General features: G+C 39.9%; 2 protein-coding genes across 5 annotated transcripts in view; both read left to right on the plus strand.

Annotated features, from left to right (window-relative positions):
* Positions 1-1,497, plus strand: part of GRID2 (glutamate ionotropic receptor delta type subunit 2) — a 914,338-nt gene extending 912,841 nt beyond the window's left edge. The window contains exon 17 of the mRNA XM_057417981.1: positions 1,482-1,497. The gene's annotated coding sequence lies outside the window, so the exon portion shown is untranslated. The remainder of the gene's footprint in view (positions 1-1,481) is intronic.
* LOC130603889 (melanopsin-like) overlaps positions 1-18,939 on the plus strand; it is a 67,735-nt gene that overhangs the window by 17,608 nt on the left and 31,188 nt on the right. For all 4 annotated transcript variants that reach the window (XM_057417994.1, XM_057417998.1, XM_057417995.1 and 1 more), the window contains one exon: positions 12,191-12,307. The gene's annotated coding sequence lies outside the window, so the exon portion shown is untranslated. The remainder of the gene's footprint in view (positions 1-12,190; positions 12,308-18,939) is intronic.

The following is an 18,939-nucleotide window of genomic DNA, read 5'->3' on the forward strand; positions in this document are numbered from 1 at the left end:
CTGTGCTCTTCTGCAGGGAAGTATGAGCGTACTGGCATCTTCTGCAGGGAAGTATGAGCGTACTGGTGATGCTGAGGATGGATTTATGTATGGCACTTCTCTCCTTGTCAAAGGCTGTGGAAGCAGGGCTTTTAGGCAGGCAGGAAATGCCCTCTGGCTGGTACAATTGATCATACCACTTTGGATGATCAGGTGAAATGCATTCATGGCATTAGTTTATGTCCAATATATTGTTTTTTAAAAAATGAAACTGTTCAATATACATACTGTGTGGGGTTAGTGCAAAATACCCTGACTGCCTGCAATCTCTTGAATCTCAACATGATACATTTTATAAGTAACATATAAAATGACTAGGCAATCAAACAATTAATTGATTTTATAATGAAGCATGAAAATCTAGTAGACTTTGAGATAGATTTGAGAGAAGCTGGTGTCTGATCTGATTAAGATCAATGTTATTTTCTGCTTGTCGGAGCCCATGGGCTGCTGGTGAAGAAGTAATTAGTCTTAGTTTAGTGGGCACGGAACAGTTCGAAAGATTTTGCTTAGTGATACTTGAATGACAGCACAGTCTTAGGGATCATCAATGCAATTGTTTTGATGTGGCATGACTTATATCATGGGGAGAAAAATGAGACTGCAAAAAAGTGGATGCTTTATGTTTCGATCACAGAATAAGTTCTTTGCTGAGCTGGAATGGGGAATCCATTGTGTCCTTATGGGTAGACATATGAGAGTACATTGTTGAAATGGTAGACATCAGTAGACTCCAAATTTCTTTGGTTTTAAATCATTTCAATGCACAGCGGGTCCACAAAAATTCAAGATGCCCAACTGCTTTTGCTCTGGCATGTGTTTGTTTTGTTTGTTTTGTTTTCTCTATGGTGCTTTCCATGTGAATAGTGACCTCAGAAAGATGAGTTTGTGAGGCTTCTCTACCTGGCAGGTGTTTTGCATCTAGATGTTGCCCCACGGAGTTGAGTTTGCACAATCACGATGAAGTTGAGTCATGTGTTTAAAAGATTTGTTGGATTTATAGAGTGATACAGAGAAATGTCATCTTATGGAAGTTGCAATTGTATCACTGGGTAACAGCCTGGATGAGGAAATGTTCTTTACCTTGGAGTACAAGTGTTAAAAGTGTTAATAGAAGAATTTCTAGGAGAGTAATAATTACACTCACATGATGCATGTTACAAAAATCTCTGACTGAAGGAGACTATTATGAAAGCTAAGCAGAATTTGGAATTGCCCTGCACAAGAAAGTCTGGTATTTACACACAGAGCTTTGCTGATATGAAATGCTCATGTTTCAAGACTTTTTCCCAGTGAATCAAAGTCCTTAAAAATCAGGGATTTACAAATGTAGAAATGCTTTCAGTGTCAACAAAATATTTTAATACTTCAGAGTTCATAAATAGCACATGACTTGAGTTAGTGAAATCTCCTAAGGCACTTTAATTTCAGTACTTACCCAGATTTTCCTATTTTGAGTGGCCTGGAGGGGAAAAGTGTCCTTAAAAAAAAATAAAAAGGCCTTTATAGATAAGCTTACCTTACTAAAATAATTTTTCTCTTTATAACCCACTTTTGTGTGACTTCCATGTATCAATCAGTTCAGATAGAGAGAAACTTGCAATGTCATCTCTGAATGAGAATATAAGTCAATATATTTCCTCTGGAGTAAAGGGAGAGGTAGTTTGTTTTGTTAACTGCCAGAAAGTAAATCATGCCAGCTAGCTCAGCAAAATTAAATACACTTACTTCTGGAGAAGCCAACCTGAAGTGAAATTGTGGTTGTGTTTTTTAACTTTTCTTGTCTGTTATTTTTTTTGTTTTGTTTGGTGTTATTTATTTATTTTTCTTATTCTAAATTAAACCAGAAAAATTCCCATAAAATCTGTGCTTCCCTGGAAAATTTATTGAAAATGCATTACTGTTTGAAATAACCTCATTAGTTCTGTGATTGCACAGCATTGAAGATGTATTTAGTCCTTTACTGAGTTCTTGTTTTTAGCAAAACTTTGTTGAGTAAAGTTAACACCCATCTGCAATATCACACTGATTCTTTTTCATTGTATTACTGACTTTCTATGTTATAACTAAGATGCAGTAGTAAATGTTTTAAATTTTTAGCCACAGTAGGAAAGGGAAAAATCAGCAGCATGTTAGGTATAGAAAATATTTGTGAATACATCTGGGAAGATAGCTTAAGAGAGTCCTTAAGCAGGTGAGTCAAAAGGGAAAAAGTACTTATAGAATCAAATATGGTTGCAAAAATTAATCAATTTTAAATAATTTCTAGCATCCTTTCTTTTCTGTAAGATGTTCCTTCATGTTCATAAATTCTGCTTTTATACTTCTCACCAAAATCTACCAAAATATCCTTTCCCCCAGAATAGTGATAGGGTTTAGCAGTGCCTTTTTTAACTTCCATTAACCACAAAATTTATTTGTCAGTATAAGGACCTGTGAAAAACAGATTTTTGGAAACTAAATCTATACCCCAGGCTAACCTTGCCAGGTACCTACTTCTCATATCTTAAAGCCAAAGTTTTTTGGAAGATATTTTTGTAGCAGCATTGGTAAACCTAAAATTATCTGCTCTCAGGCAACCTGGTTGTTAAGTGTGCTGAGTTACCACTTTAAAACAAAAATACTTTATAGCCATTAAAGAAAATTTTATAAAAAAAATAATTTCTAAGTTTTCAAAGTTTTGGCTCTAGTGCATCTTTTAACGAGCCAACTATTAAACCTGGTCAGTGGCTGTAATTTTTATGCCACAAAGGAAAAAAGCAAACAAATGTGCCTTCATCAAGGCAATTTGACTTTATTTACTTTATTCTTCTTCTCAGTTCTGCCTGAGATGCATTTTGCCTACAGGCTTTTCATGAGATGTATGACATCATGAGGAAATACCACGTCCAGAAGCAATCATATGATATCGACTTATGCTTACATTTCCTTTCCAGATGTGACCACTTCAATTAGGTGGATGTGGAGCAGCTGTGGGAACAGATGAAAGAGTTTTGAATCCTTTGGAGAAAGCAGGAGGCTCTCCAGGTGGCACAGAGGCAGTGGTGATCTAGATGTGGGGAAATGCTTCTGCTGGGAAGGGAATGTAGAAATTGTTATACATGCCAAAACTGTCAAGACTAATAATTAGTATTAGCAGTAAGTTATGCTGTTATCATCAGATCACAGTGAAATAGTGACAGCAAATTTAACGAGATGTTTATGTAGTTAATCCTTCAGTTGACGGATGGTTTATAAAGTGCTACAATGGTAAGGAAAATGTCATGCCTTCAATGAGGAGACTCAAATGAAATACAAAAAAGTTGGTGCATGGGTAAAATTGAGGCTGTACAATTTTGCACAGTGACACACTATGCACCGTGTTACATTCCTGTTAGAACAAAACAGTATCAGGGAGGTCTGAAGTGGGAGGCACTGAAAGAAACGAGAAGCAGGGAGATAGTACACCCTCAGTTGCATCTTGGGCAGTGATGCCCAGAAACAGCTGGGCTGGAGGTACCTGTTCCACTGAAAGGTCGGCTCTGAAAGATGGCACCCTTGAGAAGGATGAGTCTGTGTGCTGTTGTCTTGGCTCTGTGGTTGAACAAAGCCAGGGATTGGCTTTGGCAGGCAAGGCAAGATGGTGGAGAATGGCATGCTGGTTTTCCAGGCCAAGATATATATCTCAAAGAAATCTCTGGTCAAGCAAGAAGGACAGACGGAGGTTAGGTTTGTTCTCAGTCTTGTCACGTCTGTATTTTTCTTTTCTAACTTTGTTTCATACTCATAATCCAAAATTTAAACCTTGACCCTATTGAGTAAATTTGATGTTTTTCCTTTTTTTTTCCCCAGCATTTAAAGTCAGGTCAGCTGACTCATGGGTTAGGCTTTCTCAATCCCCAGGGCATGTGTTTCCCACACCACTCGCTGGTATGAAAGCTGCTTTGGGGTTTACTGGTATTAGTTACACAGTGTGAAACAACTCCCAACAGGAGTCAAGGCAGTCAGCCGCTGAAAGAAGTTTTCTGGTTGTTGGGAAGCTGAAGCCCACATGGGCAAAAATTGCTGGAAGCTCCAACATGAGCCACTTGAGCAGCCCTTTTCTGGTTAGTATGTTTCTTAGCTAGTATGAAGCAAGTTAGCTAGTCTCTCCCAAGCAGAGGAAGGAACCATAAGCTGCACCCAGCAGCAGACAATGGAAACAGATTCTCAAAGGCCTGGATCAGATCCCTGCCCAAACTGGGACTACTGCAGCAGACCTGGTTATTGCAATCTACTGTGTTATAATTAACAGAGGAGCTGCATCTTCTAGCCTACTTTGGCTACAAATTACCATGTGTGAATATGCATTAAGAAGATCTACATATGTGATAGCCCAGGAGCAAAGGCAAGAGCAACTCCTGTTGCTGAGTGGAGTGAGGAACTGACAAGGCTGTGGTAATGCTATCAGGTGCTATTGCTAATGCATTCTGAGAGGCATTTCCATGGCCAGATGAGTAGGTCACAGACATCCAGCTGCCTGCCCAAGAATACATTTCTTCACCACCCAATGTTGCAGATATCTCGACAGCCTAGAATATTTTGGTCAAATCTCCATTTATCAGCCCTTGCTGCTGTTTAAACTCTCAAATCATTTTGGATGCAAGCAGTTTGGTCACATAAACATACATCCTCAGCTATCATCTATGTGATCATTATGTGGTATTTGGCCAAGTGAAAAACTGGATCTTACAAATATATGTGAGAATATTTTCAGTCTCTATATAGTTATTCACAATTCTACATTTCTATTTCATAGGCAGAGAGAGATTGCCTTCTGCTTGGCTTTTTTATTTTTACAATTCCTTTGTGTAATGACTTACTTCTATCTCCAGCCTACCAGCCCAGCCAACTGGTGATTTATCTCCTCTTTTCACTTCTTCCTCCCTCTTTGCCTACCTAGTAGCCTTTTTCTGGCTAGCTTTTCAAAGGCTTAATCTGCTGGTCTTTTTGTCTGGTACTTCAGTTCCTTCTAGTTATTTTTTCTATTCCTGATCCTGGAGCCATGACCCTCTTCTGAAGAACTCAGCTGTTTGTGGTCCAAGACATTGCTGTGATTTAACACAGCTGCAAAACCTTGGCTTGGACTTCTGAGAAAGTTGCTTAGAAGTGAGAAAGTACAAAGACTAGAGCCATGCAAGATAAGAAAGGTAACTGCAGGCAGGGGTAAGATTAGCAGCTCAGAGGGTCAAGGAAATAAACCCCACAGTGATGTGAAGAGGTATAAAACTGAAGAAGGCAATGGGGAAGTTTGAAGTTGGTAGTTCAGTGATATAAATTAATGATTTCTTCCCAGAAATAGCTCTCATTGGCAATGTGAAAACAGGATAAGGCTGTGGTTTTAATGCAAGTGAAGATCAATGCTATAAACCAATTTCTGTTCCTGCTACCCTAACATGAATATGTAAGCCCAAATGAAGCTTGTGATTTAACAGCAGAATTTAATTCCATGATTCAAGGGAAGTGATTTGTTACTGAGGTCCCAATGGCTAAGGGAGAAACCAATAGGAGGAATAAAAATACTGAATGACTGCATGAACAGGTTCTGCTGAGAAGCAATTTATATTCCCCCGTCGTATCATACCAAGTCCAAATTTGCCATCATGTGACTTTACCAGATTGAGGTGGATGGAGTGACATTTTAATTTAATTTTATTTTATTAACAGCAAAAAAACCATGAAAAATCTTGCCAGTTGAGCACAGGACTTTTTCCCCTCCTTGACTTACGAAGCTATACCATTGCTGTGATGTTGCATGAGATGTCATAGTCTGCTTTCTTGGCATTAGCTATTGAGTTCTGACAGAGCTGCAACACTGAACTAAATAGTGTAGCTGGACAGATATGACAACATTAAACATACCTGAGAGCTCACAAATCTATGCTGTCTGCCTGACAGAATCTGCATTAGGTTGCTTTGGTTCTTCTGAAGCAAATTCAGTAAGTTCTTCTTGTATTGACTTGGTTATAGCTCTAATCCAAAATTTGCTGTAATACCTATGCATAAAATTGTGTTTTAAAAATCCCACTCTATTTTAAATGTTTAGAAGAATATGAACCCCCTTTCAGATAAACCTGAAATGGTCCTCAAAGGAGCCCTGTGTAATTCACCACATCTCCTGACAAAAATCTCCTTTTAGCCTGTTTTAATACCATATACTATCTGCTTCTCTCTCTCTGCCCTGCAGTTTTGAGCTTTGGGGAATCCGAGCATCTATCCCACTGTGGGAAACCACTGAGGGCCGATAGCTGTTTTTACATTCTGGCTATCCCTTATTCACTGTGTGTTTTGGGGAAAAAAGTTTAACTCATTACAAAGCTTTCTTCATGATTATAGAGGAAGCAAAGCTTTGTCTCCTCAGAGAATTTGTTTCTCCTTGTGTTTTGGTTTCTGTGAGAAATACACGACAGCAGCTTTGGCAGTACCTGTGCTTACTTATCCCTGTTGCAGAGGGAAGGAGGACACCTGCTGGTCGCAGGAGCCCGGACACTGGAGTTCCATACCAACTTCCTTTCTGGTATTCATCAAGTCTCTTAATTTGTATGCCCTGCTCTTAGGAAAGGGCCTTCATTTTAAATACTGGATTTCAGTGAAGTACTGGATTTTCCGTAATACCTATTTTGCTGAAGAAGGTAAGTGCACCCTGGTGACTTCTGTACCAGATGGGATAGGGATTACAGGAACTCGTGGCATTAGGCAGAGAAAAGCCCAGATATGAGCTCAGTCCATGACAAGAGATTTACAGGCCAGGGATTGTATGGTGAATGGAAGAACATCTGAAAACTAGTCTCAGACTCTCATGTCAGATTGTCACCCAGAAGGTATTACTGATGGCTTATTTTCAGAGCTGAGACAGAATTCAAGTTCCTTCTCAGTATAAGTGTATTATTATGCACCTACTTCAATTATCCACACTATTGCTTCTGTTTTCCAAGGTAGGAAAACAATGGGTTTTGTATTTGCCACTGAAGATATTTAAGATAAGAAGAAGATACTTAAGAAAAAAAAAAAACATTTTAAAGTAATTTGTAGTTTATATTCCATTTTATCTTGGGTCAGCTTTTGTTTTAGGACAATATTATGTGAAGGACAATTCAAAATACAGGGTTATTGGACCTAAAATGGCTGCAGAAATTGTTATGTATTGGTCTTTGCATCACAGTACATCTTGAGAGCTTCTGAAATTCATTACTATTTTATACCCTTAATTTTAATGGAAACTGGATTTTAGTTACCCTAAATGGATGGGAATGCATTGCAATGAAGATACCTGCAGAGCTGGAACTGGCCTCTGCTCACTGAGGTGCTGTCTGTCAGGGCAAAGCTCAAGGTCACATCACACGTGCTTCCATCGCCACACTCTGCAAAGTGCCATAGTTAGGACATGGTAGGCCATTCCCTGCAAGCATTTTGCCTGGTACATGAAAAACTGATGTCACCTTATCACCAGGGATTGTCAGAGCTCTGTTAGGTGCTGTGCTGGATCCCCTGGAGCCAGCACTTAACAGGGTAGAGCATTTTCTGCTAAGTGTTTGGGGCTGGGACATCTGGGCAGTAGCATGGATGTTGCCTAACATGTATCCCTTCTGGACTTTAAGGATTGTTTCTTTGGCTCTTCAAGGTCATGCTGCTCACAGTTACTTTATATCCAACAATATTCTTCCCTCCTTTAGCATATAGAAACTGAAGACCTATGAGGTCTTCCCTGTTTTAGCATGTCTCTTTTCAAAACAGTGTTGTAATTAGGGAGCCAGTAACAAGTTTGGGTTTCTGTTTTTTAACCTCATTACAAAGAGTCCTTTTAAGCATTGATAAGACCCTGATGAATTCAGCTTTCACGATTAAATTCTCCAGGCTGGCTTTTTAGGCAAAAGGATTTTATTTTAAGCATTTAAAGTGTGAAAATGTTTCTGTTTATAGAAATAAGTCACCTTTGACCAGAAATGGAAAATTTCAGTATGGAAGATAATAGTACAACATGAAATATCTGTGTAGCTGTCACTGCAATGACTTTTGCAGCAGAAGTTGTGACTTTCAGCATTTTTCCATCAGTTCTTGAGAAAACTTTGTGATTGAATGAAGCCAGAGGAAAACTTCTGAGTTACTAAAAAATCAGTGTCTTTTCCATGGAAAATTCTTGTATCACAAGTGTGTTTCTCAACCAAAAAGAGAGTTAAAAGTAAAAATATTGAATTTTGTCTGCTGAAATTTTGTCAAACAACCATAATTTGGAGTTGGTTTACAGGATTGGTGGCACAGCAGAGATGTTGATCTGAGGACTCTGTTCCAGGACAGGTCCATTTCTGTTTCAGTTCAAACAGTCTATCTAGAGGGTACATAGCAGTGCCAGAAGCACCATCTAAGAGCCAGGATTCCTGTCTCCCAGGTGAATGTCTCCCCAGTGGACTGTGGAGTTGAATTCCTCTTCTTTTGCCCGGTGGCCCTTTGACATTTGCATTTTTTCCTCTGCCATTGTCAGTCTCCAACAGACATAACATTCCTTGGATGTGGCTTGGTGCTGAAGTCCGTCTCCTGGGAGGCAAGAGTTCCAAAGGCCACAAAGACCAGAAAAGTTGTGGCTAAAAATTCCTGTACCCAAGACAGTGAATGCCCTCACCTGAGGAACAAGACTGAGAGTGGATCTTGGCTGGGTTGTTCTTTCCACAGAAAGGACCCTAGGAAAGGGTGAACCTGGGATGAAAAGTCAAGGCTGAGTCCTGGTAACTCATTCTTGCTAGTGGAGTAAGGAGACAGGACGGATGTCAGAGGAGCACCATTTAATGCAATTAAAATATTTCAGCTGCCATGTGAATTACGTGAGACTTTTCAGAGTTCTCAGAAGCTCAGTAGGACGATGTTGAGTGTTGCATTGCAGTTTATAACAATCCCAAGATTAATTCCTGAATCAACCTTGTAGCTACTTTAAACCATCAGACCATATGGGCTGCTGAATAAATCCATTTTGCTCATTGGCATATGATTCTGTTCTCACCCTTTATTTTACTCTTCCTTGTTCTACAGCTCAAAGCACATTTACAAATATGCTTCTGTGCCATCCCAAAATGCACATGTGACTGTAGATTATCCATCTATCTTTGAAAACCTAACCTTTCTTTTGGTCCAACAGCAAATCTGGAAGGGGCTTTGGATGCTATTTCTTTTCCTTTTAAAGCTAGAACATGCCAGTTCAGTGGCCATGTACTTCTCTTTCATTAAATTCTCTTCTTTCTGCCAGTTTTTTTGTTGTAACGGGGTTTTCTAATAATCATGCTGTATTTGCCTTGGTTTGCACTCTTTAGTGATTGTAGTATCAGTGGCCGAAAGTATGGCCATAATCCCTTAAAGGGGCTGAGATCCCTGACATGACTGTGAGAGAAGGGCAGTGTGAAACTTGCTCCCACATCACTGAATGCGTAGCCTGGAGGAGATTTTTGGTGTGACTCTGCTTTTGTTGCTGTTCTAGATAATAATCCTTAAGGCACAGTGAATTTAGCCTGCTTTGTTACCCTGTATTGCTAATGTTGGCAGATTTTCAAGGAGCTTCTGTCTTTGTGCCTGGATGTTTACAGTCAATCTCTCCTCTCTCCCTGTCTGATGGATATAGCACTCAAGCATTGCCAGGAGTGGGGCTATGGGTTGTGAAGGCACCTCATGTTGAGGCTGGTGTCCCAAGGAGCTGGCTCATGAAAATGCCTGCCCTGGGCATGGCAGGTCTGCAAGATCTGTGATAAAGTCTTCATCACCAGTGGTAACTGGACAAATACTAGCAGACCTTTCCCAACCAGTGCTGAATCCAGGATTCAGCACCAGTTCCAGCTGTTGACAATTATACTCTCCTTGTAGCTTCACTTAGATGTGGTGTTTGTCACAACAAATCTAACCTGTTAAACAGACACTGCTTTTTGACCCAGCGGGGATACCTTCAGTGGCAGATAAAAGGATTTCAGTGTACAGTAGATAATGTCCTTCAATTTGTTAAATTTCCCAACTGCTTTGGGAGCCTGTGGGATGGAAGGTGTCATAGACATGTAAAGTGCTATTATTCATCCTAAACTGCTCTGCTCCATTTTCTTTTTTTTTTCTTTTTCTTCTTTTTTAAAGTATACTTTCTCCTCCATTTTGTTCAGTGATCTGTTGTTTTCTTTAATTCTTCACATGGAGCTACTGCCATTAGTTCCTCAGCCTAGGATCTTGACCTTACCTACTTCTTTAGTTACTTGAGTGATCCGTTTCCAGTGACTAAAGTACTGATTTTCAGTGCTTTTTATTCAAACACATAATGAGTTTAAGCATGCAAATGCAGTTCATAATGCTCAGTGAGTCCAAATACTTTGTCTGGTTTTATTCACTTGAATGATTAACTGTATTTTCCTATGTCCCAGGATTAATTACAAACAGCTGAAATAGAAAGGCCTGATGAAGAACTAATCCTGGTGTAAGCGCAGGGAAGAGAGATGTGTGAAACAGGAGCCCAATAAGCTGCTAGCTGGAGGCTTAATTGCACCTAAACTCTGTCATTCATGAAGCCAACTCAAATCATCAACCAAAACCCTGTCAGTCTAAACACATCTGAAACTTGCAGAAGTTTGCTTTAGTTGGCATTTAACTTTCCCTTCATATTCGATTCTTAGCTTTAATTCGAATACCTCACACAAAATGGGGTTCATTTTGAGTCCAGCTCTGCAAGGTATTGTGTGTGGTGGCCTGACCTCAGAGAAGTTTCAGCTCCAGCTTGCAGATGTAGGAGTGAACAACAACACGAGCAAAGCAAGCAGTTCCTCAGAAAGTACATCTGAAGAGTTCATCAGGTCTCTCGTTTCAGAGAGCAGCATTTCACATTTCTGTAATTAGAGGAAAAAAGGGAACCCATCTGTGGATATTAGAGGGCTGATCATTACTCATGTGACCTCTGTTGCCTTAACAAAAATTTAAAATGTATTAGTGATAAAATACGTTATCAGCCAAGAAATTATGAATCTACAGGTTCTGAGACTGCAAAGACAGTGTATAATACTTCTGAAACTGCGTATAAATTGTCCTCTGAAATCCAGTTTTTATGGAAAAAGTTGCAAGGTTAGCAAATACTTGATGTCTTGTGATACATATAGGACATCAATCATATTTTTAAGGGCGATAAAGGTAATCTAATGCATCATATCATTTAGGTAATAGATGCAATGAACGAAGAAGGAAAAAGCTATGTAACTGTTATGATGTCTGAAATATGTATCATTTGGTGGGTTAGAGCTTGGAGCATATAAAGCAAAGGAAAGAAAAATGCAGCTTGCTTCCAAACGTATCTGCAACTCCCAGATCACAGAGATCAAGTCAAAAGGCTGACCTGAAAAATAAAGCATGATAAACCAAGGTACAATTGACTGTGAGAGACAGCAGCTAATACCGATACTGTGTTTTACTTATCATCTTCACAGGAGGGAAGTTGACTTGATTTGTGAAGTCAGATAACTGAAAGGAAATAAGGTGGTTCAATAAGGAATGAAAGCCAAGGATGAAGTAATAATGATCAACAGACAGTACCAATGTCTGAACATTTGTTTGACGATGATATAATAATTTTGGCTTTTATAGTACAATGCATAACAGCATATTGTATTTTCACTGAAGCACTTTTATTTTTCCTGTTCTGGCAGATTATTCATTTTATGATAACATGTCCATCGCGTCTTTAGTATATTAAATGCCAAAGCAAGCTCTTTTTTGAGATCTAGGCCTGCAGTTTAGGATGTTCTGCTGTATTCTTCAGCATTTTGCAGATTATCTGTGGGGTATATGTTTGCCATATTTGTAAGTTTTATGTCTGTAGTTTCTTTCCTATCATCTTTAAAAACATCAGTTAAAAGAGCTAATCTGGGGGCAGAAATATTGTTAAGCTGTGACCACTGTCATGTCCCAGATACAGGAGGAGTACCATGTTTAATTTGCTATTTCTACTCCACACTCTACTACTTTGAGCCCTTTTTCTCCAGACAAAGCTCAGTCTCACAAATCCTCTCCATTCATGTCTTTTAAAAGAGGAGCGCTGAAATCAGTCATGTTGAAAATATTGTCAATGCATTGGAAAGAAAAAATAGGGATAAAAATGTATCTGTTTTTGTGATGTCTTTCTGGCCAGACTGCAAGAGAAAGAGGCTGTTGGAGAGCATGCCTGCCATCAGATCCCTGCTCTTTTCATCACGTTTCAGTGCCTCTGGAGAGCTCAGCTTTACAAACATGACACCAACAAGATGCTGTAAGTAAGAAATTTCCTGTGCCCCAATTGGTGCCCTTCACTTTACTTTTTGTGGTTATTCAAGTGTCTCCAGGACAGCAGATGCTTGAATGTTGAGGCACATGCTGCAGATGAAATTTTGATAACTCCAGGGTGAGTTTCTGTTTTTATACCCAGTCCCTGCTCCTTGACAGTCCCGCAAGAAACTCAGCTGAGGGCTCAGACGTGTGGCTGCTCCCATTGGCAGCAGGGCAGAGCCACCCTAACCTAGCCTTGGGGGTTCGTGGGCCTTAGGGATGGAGCACAGGGCATGCAAAGTGAAAGCCAGAGCTGGGTTTGACCAGCCAGGAGAGGCGGGGGGGTGAACGGGGTGGCGGGGGGGGGGGGGGGCGGGGGGCTTGGCTGTTGTTTTCAGCCACCTAGAGGGGGGTTATGGGGAAGGCAGAGCCAGGCTCCTGGCAGCAAAAGCATAAGAGGACAGTGGTGTGACTCGCTGTGAGGGACATGCAAGATTCACCCTCCCTCCCTGGCTGCCCACCCAAGACTGCAGGGAGCAGGTACGGAGCAGACAGAGTGCCAGGGCACTGACTGCCTGAGGATGCCCAGCCTCGGTGGTGGTACCCTTGGGGGCTTGAGGTGCTGCTGGGTTGTGCTGGGCAGAAGTAGCCAGCTGGGATGCCCTGGAAACAAACTCCTCTGGGTATTCCTCCTTAAAAAAATATAAAATATATGCAATAATAACAAAACAAAAAGGGTGTTGTGGGATTTTTTTTTTTTTAAGTAATCTTTTTGCACTTGAAACATTTGTGGTGGGACCAGTCAGGCTGAATAACGGGATCAGTGATTTGCTGTTGGTTAGTGCTGCGGTTCAATATGCTCCCAGAGCTGTCAGGCTGGGAGCAGAGGAGGGCTTGCTTGCGAGTGGCTTTTTAAACCCTGGGATTTCAGATGCTCCTCGTCATGAGTTGCAGCTCGGCAGTCCTGCACAGAGCAGATGTACGGAGGGAAGGGAGATGCTTACGGCTGAACCCAAAAAGTACGTGCCAGGAGGAAGGATTCAGAGAGTGGGAGCTGGGCAGGGAGAAGGGAAGGGTACATTTCTCTTCTGCTTTGTTTTCTAAAGAGTGGTTTAAATTAATTTCTTCTCCTTTAAAAGGAAAAAAAAATCTTATTGGAGCTGTTTTGATGTAATGAATTTTGATTTATTTATTTCTGTAGCTGACCCAGCTCTCCCCAAAGGAAAATGTTTTATTTGTGCTGGTTTTTTTGATTTTCAGGATAGATTTGGAGTTTTTAGCTGATGGGAAAAACTGGCTATGCAGGGGAGGGTGTAGCAGGTAATTGCTTATGGTGGTACTTGTTGTATCATCAAGATCTAGCTGATTAAACCTTAGTGTGACATGGTCATTAACAGCAGAAAAATTTAAATGGAAAGTAAATACAAATGAAATCCTAAAGCAGATTTCAGAATTGTTATCCTTTTGTGGAGCTTATTAATGTAATAGAAAGAGACCTAAATAAAGTGCAATTGTAAGGTTTGACAGTTGTTTATATATTTACCTAGGATTGTTTGAAAGCATTCATAAAGAAAAGAGGATTTTCTTGTGCATTACAAATTAGTTAAGATGATTTGGGGTAGAAGACTGAGATAGATCAGCAAGCTAAATATGAAGAATTTGTGTACCCCTGTCCTTACCCCCCTCTCCACCATGTATGCTCTGACCTTATAGCACTGCAATACTTTGTATAGATTTTAGGATAGAAGATTTCCTCCTAAATCTCTGATAACTTGCCTGGAATTAATTTTTTTAGCCAGCCAAAGCCTGGCATTCAAAGAAGTCTACCAAGAGTACTTGTTTCTTTTTTTAATCTTAAGAGTGGGGGAGAAAGGATTATGGGAATGGTATGGGAGAAACTTAAGGTTGGGAGGGAAGCTGTGGATATCATCTCATTGCAACAGGTCATTGTCCTGGAATAAATCAAAATGAAAAAGAGTCAGGCAAGCTTTTTGTAGAGATGGCTTAAGTGGCAAGTGAACAGGACTTTAAGCACATATCCCACAACTCCAAATTACTTAAATGTACTGAGTGTGTTCTGGAAGTGCTAAAGATCTTCACTTTTAATTAATTTTTTTTCTACTTTTACATCTTTCCCAGGGTGGCTCTGAGGGTTATATTTTTGCTGTTAAACATTCTCTAAACTTTCCTAGGAAGCCCAAATTGTATTCTATATCATTATTTACTTCCCAAATTTTGAACTAGTTCACATTCTCTGTTGCTTTCTCTTGCCATAAACTTAGCTTTAAAAAACATGCATATGTCTAAATATACCTCAGTAAGCTATCAATAGGTTTAAAGTTGAAATCTTTCTGACATTGTCTGACTGCTTTCAGAGGTTGCAAATTATGCCCCCCAGGATGTCCTGTACTTCCAGTGTGCTGGGGTGCCAGCCTGCAGAGAGAGTGTGACTGCTGAAGATGCCCTGCTTAATCCAGCAGTCCTTAGCCAAGCACAGTTTGAAGCAGAATTCATTGCACATGCTAGACTGGGCCCAGAATAGAAGCGTGTCTCTCCATATCGTTGCAGGTGATTAAATGAGGCTGATAAGATTCCTGAACCACCACAGCATGACAAAGCAATGTTACTGAGATGAATCAGCTTTTGGTATCAATGTACCCAAGAGTTTCTCAGTAATGTAAGCATAACAAGAAACACAGAATTGTAAGACACTGCAGCTCAATACAAGCAAACTCTCCAAGTCCTCAAAAGTGGGAAATCTTAGTATACTGGTGCAATTGAATTGAAGGAGTTATTCATAATGCAGCTGAGAGGCAACCATCAGGCTGACTTGCACAAACAGATTGCACTCTACTAGAGCACTTAGAAGTATGGCCACTAGACACTGTAAGAATTCTGTGATGAGGACAGATGTCACCCTGGGAAACACAACTAAAAAGATCTTCAAATGCCATATGTAGCTTCTTCATATAGTCTCTGCTGTCAAAAAAAGCTGAAGAAATAAGCCGATGGACTTCTCTGATGTTTGCCATGCAAATGCACAAGAGCAGTGTGAGGGGTTGGCATATTTAACCGGCAGCAGAGGATGCAGACCAGACTTGAATGCCAGGTGGGATATGTGCCTGATGCCTCTGGAAATTTACAAACTGCCATCAGGATAGCTGTGCTACCAATGAAATGACTGGCTAAATGAAACCAAGTCCACACTGACTGGATAGTAAACATTTGAACACCTACAGATAGTCCAGTGCTAATAGAACAACAGGAAGAAGCATGCTTTATTTGTGCCCTGTTAAGCTAGTACTGCCTGCAAAAGGACTTAATCTCAAGTGAGAAGAAAATTTTATTTTATTTTTTAAATTATAACAACAAAACTAACAGTGACAAACTGCTGTTAAAATTCAATGCAAGTTTGCAATTAACAGAAACCATTTGTTTTCAATGCACTCTTTAGTTATGGAGAAATCTTAAATGAGTATCTCTCTTACCCCCTAAGCTGTTGTAAGCAGATTTTCTCTTCATTTTTCCATGGAGAAATGCTCTTTAATGTGAGTTGTGTGGACTACAAAAGGCCCCATGTGGGCTTAAATCTAGTATGAACATGACTTGAAACACACACAGTGCTTTGTTAGACTTTTGTTTGTTTTCTGAGATTCTCCAGTGCACATTACTTTACTGGCTTGCTTATATGCTATTTAAAAATAAAGGTTCAGAAGGAGCTAGTTCTTGTCTGAGATGAGAGCTAGGGCTCTGCAGGAAAAAATACTTGTGTGGATTGCTGAGGCTTTCTGACTTGGCACAGTAAAAACAGGTTTGAACCTAACTGGGTTGTGGGCTTTTCTTTTTGTGAAATGGCACTTTCTTCTTAACTCAGAAAAGTAAGCTGCCTTGTGCTGAGATTTTCTCTTCTGGTAGTTCATCATGGTTCGAAGCTGATGATACAGAAGCAACATAGGAGTTGCTTCAAATGCATCCCATATCTGGAGATTATTGTGAGGATGAGAGGAAGATAATGTTTCCTAATGCAGAGGTGCTGAAAATTCTGTTACTTTTCATAGTCTTGAAAAATAGTCCACAGAATTAAAACAAGACACCACATAAAAACAGCTACGTCAGTCCTATTTTCAGTGTGCTACACATGGCAGTGGAGAGGGAAAGGATGAAGCTTCTTCACTGCTATATCATAGTTGCCTTGATGCTTCCCCAGATCAAAGTAAAGGCACTTGCTTTTGTGTGAGATATTGCTTCTTTCTCCAAGATGAGCACTGCCATAAGATAATTAAGTTTTCTGATACTGAAATTACTTTTAATATACACACCTATTCCCACCAAATGTACCAAGGCATGCTCTTTTATTTTAGCCTTTTATGAATCTGAGTCTTTTGGTTGCTGAAATTTCTTTCCAATTATGCCCGTATTACAGCTCCTTATTAGTTTGCCAGTGCTGCTTCAACCTTCCTCTGAAATAAGTCTTCAGTACTGCAGTAGCTTGGTAATTGTAAATTGAGCTGCCAGTTTCACTTGTTCGTTGCACGTTGGTCTGTTTGTTCCTTTAGTAATGCTAAATCCACAAGCACTTCACCCTCCAGGTGACTAGAATGGCAATGATATCCTTCCTGGGTGAGAGCTTGTTTTATTCTTGTTTTGGAGAGTTAAGGGCGGTTACTTTACCGCCAAATGCTTTCACTTGGCAATAAAGAGCTGCCTTTCAATGCAGAGATGGGATCTTGAATACCTCTGTTTCCTTCTCTTCCCAGTTATCTCCATCATCTTCATTACCTGTAGTGGCTAGGTGCTTTTTTCTAAACAGAGTATTTAGAGTACGTAATGGGAATCTGTCAGACTGAAATACGTAGGCTATTAGACTAAACAGTGTTTCAGTGATCCAGTTAAATTCTTTAAAATAAATCATAAAATATTTCAAAGCCAGGTTTTCATGACACTTAAGCACCTACAGTGCAATAAACACCAAGGATTACTTTCAGCAACACAGGAGAAGGGTAGCTGTATTGCTACAGCTACAATCAATAGGTGTGAAGTGCCTAAAAACCTCTGGAAATCTGTGTTTTCATGTGGGACTCGAAGCCACGGTAGGAAAACTGTTACAAGTGAAGTGGAGCACTTGCCACAGCCTTCCTATTCAATATGGTCCCTAATTGAAATTAGTCTATGCTGTCTGCGTGCAAAACATGCTTATAGATTCATTTGACTTTTGTTGTCTGTCCCCAGTTCCTTGTGAAGATAAAAGAAAGTAAGTAGGAAGATTTTCAATATACTAAGACAGCATACCTGTCCTCAAATCACTGAAATAAGATTTCATTTTACTTATGGCCTAAACCCCTTTGGTTTTTTAACTGTATGTTTAGGAGGGTTTTATTGCTGGCATCATGGAATATTTTAGGTTGAAAGGGTGGTTGTCAAGTCTCACCTCCTGCTCCAAACAGTGCTAACTTCAATGTTTTGTAATTCTCTATGGATGAAGACTATGCAGCCTCTCTGGGCTCCTGTTTCTGTGCTTCACTAATCTCATTGAAAACTCTGCCTGATGCGACTGTGTCTGTTGCCTCTTGTTTGTTCACTGTGCACCCCTGGGAAGAGTCTGGCCCTGCCTTCTGCGCATCGCCCTTCCATGCACAGAGGAATATTAAATAAAAGCAAGCAGATATTACATGGAAATAATCCTCAGCTTAGTGTGATTAGATATTTCTTTGATCTAAACAGAACCTGAATGCTACAGTGCTCATACTAATATCGCAAACATGCTTGAACTTAACAGATTGAGGATGTACTCTTCCTGTATTCCCCATGTTCTTCCCCTAAAAGCATCTGTTGCCAGACACTGTCAGGTGTAAGATACAGGAATTGGTGGGCTTCTGATCTGACTACTTTTAGCAGTTTTCATGTTCCTAAATGTACATGATAGAATGATGCAAATGGCATCAAGAAGCTGGGGAGTTGCTTTAAATTGCTCTCCACCCTCATCCTACTACCCATGGCCAAAATCTCTTGTTGAAATAGGGAAAAAATCCTAGTTGGTGAAGAATATCTCTTGTTTCAGGCCTTCAATTAAAGATATATACTGCAGAAGAAAAATCAGCTTGCTTATAAATAGGGAAATGTAGGGAGTGAGATGGGTTCTCTGCTAGAACTGCAGGTCTTTAAGGTCAGAGAGTAAAAATTGTAAATAAAATTTACCGAAATGTAGTTAATAGAGCAAATGTATTTCCACTATTACCACTGCAGCTCATCACTCACCACACTTCTTCAGAGATGACAATAGAAGAAAATATAAAGCAGAGAAACCAGCAGAAACCAAATTGCCATATTGATGAAAAATATCAGCTATGTGTATTGTTAAAAGTAGCATTAGCAAGACTACATAGGATTACTATAAGTTATTAACATCTTGCCTTAACTAGTTTATTAGGATGGATGTTTTCATTTTGTAATCACCCTTTGAAAAGCCGATGTCGGCTGCTGATTTTTTCTTTTTCCACAATCCTTAAAAATAAGCGTATGTTTTCATGGGATCTATTTAAAATGCAGGCCCACCTCTCAGAACAGTTTCCACACAGGGGTCTTCTGGCAGCAGCTGAGAGGGTCTCCCCAGGAAGCAGAACAGACAGCAATGAAAAG

The sequence above is a fragment of the Pezoporus wallicus genome, unplaced genomic scaffold, assembly GCF_028554395.1.
Source record: "Pezoporus wallicus isolate ANWC-B61680 ecotype Strahan unplaced genomic scaffold, APGP_CSIRO_Pwel_v1 contig_6999, whole genome shotgun sequence".
Lineage (NCBI taxonomy): Eukaryota > Metazoa > Chordata > Aves > Psittaciformes > Psittacidae > Pezoporus > Pezoporus wallicus.